The sequence below is a fragment of the Poecilia reticulata genome, linkage group LG10 (genome assembly GCF_000633615.1).
Source record: "Poecilia reticulata strain Guanapo linkage group LG10, Guppy_female_1.0+MT, whole genome shotgun sequence".
Classification (NCBI taxonomy): Eukaryota; Metazoa; Chordata; class Actinopteri; order Cyprinodontiformes; family Poeciliidae; genus Poecilia; species Poecilia reticulata.
In genome coordinates this window covers 20592625-20601039 of record NC_024340.1, presented here as the reverse complement: position 1 = coordinate 20601039, position 8415 = coordinate 20592625, and the positions used below count along the sequence as shown (strand labels likewise).

The following is an 8415-nucleotide window of genomic DNA, read 5'->3' as shown; positions in this document are numbered from 1 at the left end:
TTCCAAGGGCGGAGTGAATGTCAAACCACACCAACGATTTCTAATATAAAGAATTTAGTGAATTTATGTGTTTGTTTTTTATTTTCTCAATCTGCACTGGGTCAAAATTAAAAATACTGACTGAAATATGTTCATATCTTCTTTTTTTTTTACCTAGGTGCTGCTGAAGGCTCTGGAATGTCTTTTAATTTGACAAAGCATTAACTTTTGTTATATTTGCTATATTGGCTGAGTGTAGCTTGTAGTTTTCCTAAGCAGCATAATGACATTATTCATTACCCTAATATTCATAACCATGGGAAAGACCAGGGAAAGTGCTACTAAGTTAAACTGTCGTTACACAAGTTGAGAAAGTGAAAGCCCCTTTCACAACACACTTTGAGAGATTAAGGCACCTTTTAGCAATCTTTGTGTGTCTAACAATAATGAACTGATCCTGTGAGGGAGCTGGAAGTCAGCCCTCCCTGTTACACCTAACTCACCAGGCAAGGTTGTCACAACTCTGCATCGGCTGACTTTTATAAGAGGAAGCCGGTTTTGCAGACCAGGAAACAATGCAGTAATGAGGTTTTTGTAACGAACTGGCCTGCAGGATTCATCCAGGTTCAAAATTCATTTTGGTGAAGCAACAGATTCCACCTACATGTGGGTGAAAAACCTCCTGATTCCTCCTCTGCTGCCATAGTGCATCCTCCTGACTGTGCAGCTGCCGTGTTTCTGTAAATCCCAGTTTGTCCATTTCCAATGAGGGTCAGCTGTGAGGGAGGAGGATGAGAGGAAGGGGCAGCAGCAACGGCATCGCTGAAATCTCCCAGCCTTCCTGAGCGAGGTGAGAATCGCCGGCTTTAACCCTGTGTGGGAGGACGAGAACAGGAAGCACAGCTAATTATTTAGTATTCTGAGGAAAGATGGGAGGAAGATGCAGCGTGCCTCGTCAGTCTCGGCCTACGGGTCAGCTCGGTAATGAAGCCAAAACTGAAAGCTTCATCTCTGAAAACCTCCATCAGATGATTTGCGGCCTTGCAGCTTGGAGTCCAGAGGTCAAATGCTGTAAATCCGAAGATGCTGTCCCACCGAACAAATTACTCGGACTAATGTTTGAGTTTTTTTTTTTTTTTTTTCCTAGCGACCCACAGAATGTGAGCAGATCACCTCAACAACGCCGGCTCTCATTAGAATGAAAGAGAACAAATTCAGCCAGCAGCTCAGAGGACCCTGAGGTTTGAGGTTAGCATAAAATGCTCATCTTCCAATCAGCGACTCACCTTTCCACTGACTCCATGTGCTAAAAAGTACCTTTTTATCTGTTTTCTAGGAAAGCGCACTGATCTGCACAACTATGTTGTCTCACTGCGCTTTTAAAATACTGCAGAAAATAAGAATGTAGACCTGAGCAGCACTTTGGTTTGCATCCGTCGTTTGTGAAGGGTTCTATAAATAAAGCTTGGCTTGACTTGACTTCTTGTCTCACCATGAAAAAATAAAACAATTTCAAATCAAACTACAACCCCCAGATTATTACAAGAAAATACCATCCTAAAACAACCTGAAAGGGATTTGGTTAAGATAAAAATGAAGACTACACAATTAAGGTAAAAAAAAAAAAACAACAACCTCCGAGCAAAACAAAGTGAGAATGTTTCACATTGTAATTTTCCTGGAGCACACCCCGCCACGTCTCCTTGGTTATTCACTAAAACAAGCCTTAGTAAAATCTATTGCTCTTACAATGTGCTTTGCATTATTTTAAAAGTTTTTTTTTTCAAACTAAAAAAAAACCCTTATCATTTAAGATGTATACTTTAATTAAACCACTTTAATTAAGCTGCTTTTAAGTTATTTGTCTTTCTGTTATTAAGAAGACAGCATTAAGTTTCTGTTCCAACGTAAATTATTGTCACGTTTATGTCTTAGATGACCTAATATGAAGTTTTCTTAGTGCAACAATTAAACATTGGAATCCAGGGCCCTGACCACAGAATAAACACGACTCATAAACTGTTGATAGCAAGGAAAGGAGAGGCAGGGGGAGGGGAAATAACCAACATCTGATTAAGCTGGAGGATTACTGAACCCCACAAACCCCCATAAATACTTCATTTTAGATCATTTCTCTTTATCACATTACCACGCTTACATTAATACTGTTGTTAACCTACATATTTGACATTAGTACATGAGCTCATTTATTTTTCGCAGAACTGATTTGTGTCCTGCTTGAACTCTTTCAGGTTGTTTACTCATAAACACACATCACTGGCTGTGATATCTGCTCTTCGTGATCCAGGTTCAACATCTTATGGATTGAATGATGTTTCAGGCGAGACTGTTCACTGTAGATTGGCAATATGTTGTCTTGTGTTTGTAATGCTTTGTCCTTAAGAGTCAGAGTCATCACTCTGACCCACCTCTGTAAAAAATCTATCTATCTATCTATCTATCTATCTATCTATCTATCTATCTATCTGTCTGTCTGTCTGTCTGTCTGTCTGTCTGTCTGTCTGTCTGTCTGTCTGTCTGTCTGTCTGTCTGTCTGTCTGTCTGTCTGTCTGTCTGTCTGTCCGTCCGTCCGTCCGTCCGTCCGTCCGTCCGTCCGTCCGTCCGTCCGTCCGTCCGTCATAGTCTTAATTTGTCATGTCTTGATACTGAAGCTGTTGTGTATTTCTTTTGTGACATATTCATAACAGAGTTACAATTTCCTTGAAAATGTAAATATAATGATTAGTTAGACGTGATGTTTGTGAGCTTTGACAGCGTGGGAAAGCAGCAATATAACAATCACTGCCACAGTTCCGCAAATGACAGATAAAAGAGCAGAAATCACAAACACAGATGAATGAAATGCCAGAAAATATGACAAATGACAACTTTTCTTAGTGTGTTTTCATGTGTGAAAGCTTGTCATCTCTTTTCCGTCTGATTGCTGTTTCACTCTGTAGCCTGTAGACTGGAAATTAATTGGAAATTACACATATTCAGGCTCTATATATTTGTGATAACTGTCTCAGTTATTAAAGGAAATCTATTACTGCACGCTGCCTGCCCTGTTGATTTAATGACATGTTGGTTCAGTGTGCAGAAGCCAAATAAGAAATTATGAGTTTTCTCTGCTCTGTTTTCAAACAGTTAACTTTTAATCATCTCCAAAATAAAGACAAATTAAATTATGTTGTCACCTCAATCGTCTCTGGTATTAAGAGTTGTAATGTAAAATGAATGTGCACAAACTGACACATACACAGAGCAACCCAAAACACAATATCACATTGTTTGGCTTAATGTGATATTTTTTTTGTTCCATCAACAAGAGGATTTTAATTCTAATTCTCTTCCTTAATCTGATTCTTTTTTAATCCTCATATGCTTTCATGTGTTTTAATCTTATCAGGGTGCAGGATGAATAACAAACACTTAACAAAGGAAATAATGTAATACAAAATTAATAAACGGGAACAGAAAGGCAGGTTAGTACCCGTAATGTTCGCAACATTTATCAATTAAATTTAGATATTTCTATAGAGCGTCTACTAGCAAACCTCATAAAACTTTAGGCCAGAAAAAGAAAAAAAATCTAACTAGTGGGGCCCTTAAAATCTTAGTTTGCCAAGAAGATGGGAACACTTCTAGAACACAAAAAGAGAAAAAAGTGTTTATAAAATGCTGTTTCTTTTCCCCTGAATAAGTTGTTTACATCTTTGTGTGTGAAAAAATACAAAGTTTGAGTTGGTGTGAAATGTTGACGATAATCTGCCTCTAAAATTTATCTTGAAAGATTTGAGCGCTTGAAAAAAAGTTGATAACTCTTTTACAGGTTTTTTTTTTTTACTTTAAATGTTAAGCTTTGCAAATGGATTTAAGAGATTCAGTGAAAAGGAACTAGTTTATAAAGAAAGTGAAGTCAAAGAGCTGTATTTGTATGAAATAACCATTAAATGAAGTGCTCTGTGTCCTTGCTTTGATTTCTGACTGTGAAACTTGTTTTAATTAGACGTAAGAAATGAAAACAGCAGGTAGGAGGACCTACGGCTTTCTGAAAAGACAGCCTTGATGATGAGCTGAAACTTTTCGTTCTGTATAGGAAAAAACAGATTAGATGGATGAATGCAGAGTAATTATGTGGCTTCAACTGAAAGAATACATAAGGTTGTTGTATAATGCATATTAATGAGCTAACCTTTTTTTTTCCCAGTCCTTGCAAAGCAAAGCTCAAATGTTGGTTGCAACTTGTCTGGAGGGAGTGGAACTTCTTTTTCTTGGAGGAGCATCATTTTTTTCAATGCACTTGTATTTTTTTTAATCAGTGTTAAATTTATTGGTTCTTAAAAGTGTTCATCTGTCCACTTATTTGTCACCACATCACAGGAGTGATGCCCTCACCTCACCTTTGGGGATTCAAAGTTGTCCCCAGGCTGGAGAAGACATGCAGTCTTCAAACAACAGTCTAAGGTCCTCTGAAAAGTGTCTGGAAGCCTCCAAAGAGAGACATAAACAAGACATCCTGATCAGATCTCAGGTCATGCAGTGTGAAAACAGAAACATGCAATTTTACGTATTTTTTATGCTTTATTGTTTTATCCACAACTGCCTGTATTATTTTATCCGCAGCTGGAGTAGCGGGCACTCCATTTCGAGTGCCTGCTACTCTAACTGGACATTTTGAGATACACTGTTTTGCAGTAGTGCACCTGTTGGAAAAACCATTAACCCGCCGTCATGCTGTGTGACATGCTGTGTCACACATGCTGTGTCATCTTGCCATGTATGCTGGTGTTGAAAAGTGCAATACAGATTTAAACATAAGGAAAATCCTCTTTCAGTAAGCTGACCGGCAATGTTCAGAAACAGGAGGGACGATGGCGAAGGGGTTTGCTGAGCAAGTAAACTGTGTACTCTATGTCCCGCTGTGTTTCTCCTCTGCTGCTTCCCCTGCAGGAGCAAGTGTGGAGATACTGATTTTTTTTATTAATTACGAGCCCAGAGATAGTGAGGTAATTTCTGCCAGCACTTCTATGCTGTTAGTAAGGAAACCCGTTATGAAAAATAGAAAAACAACATGATATATATGTAAATAAAATAATACAGAACATCTCTATCATATCAAACGGTTGGATCAGGAAAGGGTACTGTGGCCATTTTGCTTATTAATTGACTTTTTAAATTGCTATAATTTCAAGATAAAGTGATCCTATCACAGAAATTATATGTGGTAAATTACTCTCTGATGAATTAAAAAAAATATACCGTGCATGTTTTGGCAGGTTGTGAGTCGAGGGCTGAAACAAACAATTTTAACTTGTTTCAATGGAAATTGAAGGTGACTGCATTTCCAACACACAAAAAAGACACAAACTGCCTGTTCTAATAAATTCCGGTGTATATTTTAATATCAGTGTCTCATTCAAGCTTTCCGTCCCTAGTGCCAAACTAAACTCTTAAAAATGATAATGTAATACAACGTTTACAGCAGAATACTCCATAGCTCTGCTTGTTGATTTTCTAGAACATTTCTTATAACATTTTAACACTTATTTCTTTAGAATGCTGTTTTTTGTTTTTTTTTACTCAGTTTGTATTTCATCTCACCTAATTATCAGGAATTGTTTGAAAGACTCTTCCAGGATGAGCACATGCCAGTGCTGGTGGACAAGTGCTATCAGTTTCAAACTTCTCCTAGGCCAAAAAGGGCTTCTCTTATCAGTGTTAATTAAACTATAATTTCATTCATCAAACTTATCAAGAGACACAGACAAAGTGCAAAGTAATCCTTTCACATGTACACTGATGATCAGTTTTTGGACTTTTTTGCAGTTTTCCCCCATCCCTGCAGATCCGAGTTTCTGATGGAATCAAAGCAGCATCAATCTCGCCTTTGAAGTTAAGACGGCGAGATGAAAGGAGTTCTGACCTCTCCTCCCTCCATCACCTCCTCCCTGTTCTTCTTCACCATTTCGCTCATATTTACTTCCCTTCCCTCATCAGACCCACAATTTTCCTTTTCCAGCAAGATGTCATAATTTTTCCTCCCACCATAAGGCTCGGCTTCTCCGCCTCGTGTCAGCCAGAGGTGGAAGAGTTTGTTCCAGCCACAACATGGCAGTCAGACATGACTCTGAGGGAGATGTAAAGATTTACTCACTGGTCTGTAGAGCTGAAAACTGCATGAGATTTGCCGATTTTAAAATAAAGGGTGGGAAAACATATGATCCATCCTATTTGAGCGCACTGATCAAATATATCCAAGCTGACCCTTTGAGTCAAACTTCAGTGTTCTTCTTCCACTAGATTAAAGGATAACCAAATGAAATAAGTGAATTTTAAACTTAAAATGTCATGGCTAAATGTATTCTTACTTAAAACTAGATCTCGTTGACTTCATTGGTTTATTTACATGGTGTTCTAAGCTACCCATATTTATAAGAGAAGCTGTTTTCAATTACACATCTTTTCTTGCTGACAGAAATGTAATAGCATTTGAAATTGTTACTGAAATGTGCCTGCTAGCCTTTTAAATTTTTTTGCAATCACTCATTTTGGTAACATGCTAATATATTCAGTAAAAAAATACAGTTGACATAGCTCAGGTGAAAACAATTATCATCATAGCTTACTTGAAAAGGCACTTAAAGTAGAGTCGATACATTGTGAACAAAGCTAGCGTTACAAGAAACTCGTATAGTTAGTGGACGCGTAGATCTGACTATATTGTCAGATCTCCAATCTGAGATCTTAAATTTAAAGCCTTCAATAGCTTTCTTGTTCCCCCAATAAAAAAATAACTCTTATTAAAACAAATACTGTTTTAAGTTTGATTTCATTGTCCATGTTCCTTAACAGGCATTAAAAAAAAATTATGAAGTCTGTTGCAAAATAGGTGAGAACCCTTATTTTTTATTGCATCCGTTTCTAAAAATGTTGGTTAAAAAATAAATAAAAGTATTAGTCAGTAAAAGTGCAACGGAATTCCTAAAAAGTGTAATTTATTGTTGCCGCTTTTCCGTTTTTGCTTCCAGCATGCTATATATTAAAATCCAATTTTGTTTGTGTGGACACATGGTGAAGAACACATCCCACCAATAGAGAAGAAGATGTGCCCCAGTTTAAGTGTAATTGTCTGATTTTATTTCTTTTCATCGCTGACCAACCAGATTAGCTCCTTCAGGCAGAACATTGAGCAAACCTTGCCCACAGCTCTGAAGGTGTGTGTATGCATGAGCTCTGTTAGCGAGCGGGTTATTGTCGAATCGTGTAGGCAGGAACTGTGTGGGTTGCGGGGCAGCATCTCATTGGCTGTGAGCAGGTGGGTTTTTCTGAGTGGCGGCTCTCTAATGAGAGCCCCTGGGAATTGGACTACAGACTGGTCTCAAACATGGCTGCAGGCAGACAGGCCTTCATCTCCCATCATGCCCGCTCTCCCTTCAACCAGCTGTGGCTCAGGCTGCATTTAAGACATCTGGGAAGGGTAGTAAAAGCCATCTTGCTGCCTTTAAATCACCTTTTAGCTATTGCGCAGATTATTCTAACTGCAGCAATATGGTTCTGCTTGGCTTCATGAAAACACAAATAAAACAAAGGAAATGTTTTAACAAAAATCAGCATTCTCGGGTCCTTTAGCTCCCGCCACCAGTGTTTCATTTTGGTCATTATTGTTGCACTTAATGTTGATATGTGTGTGATAGGCATGTCTATTGGAAATTTATAGAAATACGGAACGAATCGCGTCCCGTACAGGACGCAACATTTAACAGCCAAATACGGGACGATTCCGTATTTTACGGGACGGGTGGCAACCCTATGTAGAAGAGTGTTTTAGGCACACCTTATTGCAGTAGGAGTTACAAATTAAGATTTTTACATTGCTTTTTGACACAAGTGAGAGCAGTCCTGTTTCTGGGATCATTTCCCTGAACAAAGCTATTTTATGGACGTCAGAACATAAACTATTCTTATTTGTTAAATTGTATTTCCATCTCTTTCATTATGTTATAGTAGCTAGGTAATTTTACTGCCTGATTTTCAGGAATTTAGAAATGTTTTATGTGATGCTTAGACATTTAACTGTATCAGTGAGCACTTTATGGGGACATGACAAAATAAAGATTTTTTTTTTCTTTTAACAGAAGCAAGTGACCTTCCTCTTGAGACGCGTAGTGACACATTTTTCCCACAAAGAGCAGTTTCTGGTTGATGATTAAACTACTACACACACGCATACACACGCACACACACACCCGCACACACACACAGTATGTCATGCTGTCAGAGCTCTCGACATGCCAACTCTTAACAATTATCTAGTGCACACTGACACACACTGTCAATTTGTCAGTTTCACACAATGACTCAAGTTACCTCAGAGATCTGTCAGTCAACCTGACAGCTATACTCTCCGTGTGCCTGCCTATATGTATGTATATA

The 8415-nt window shown here is 38.3% G+C and overlaps 1 long non-coding RNA gene across 1 annotated transcript; it reads right to left on the bottom strand.

Moving 5' to 3' along the window:
- Positions 1 to 503: 503 nt before the first annotated feature.
- Positions 504 to 4471, bottom strand: LOC108166647 (uncharacterized). The gene is made up of 2 exons (XR_001776989.1): positions 4383 to 4471; positions 504 to 851 (listed from the first exon to the last, which is right to left on the bottom strand). It is a non-coding gene; the product is annotated as an uncharacterized LOC108166647 (long non-coding RNA).
- Positions 4472 to 8415: the final 3944 nt, after the last annotated feature.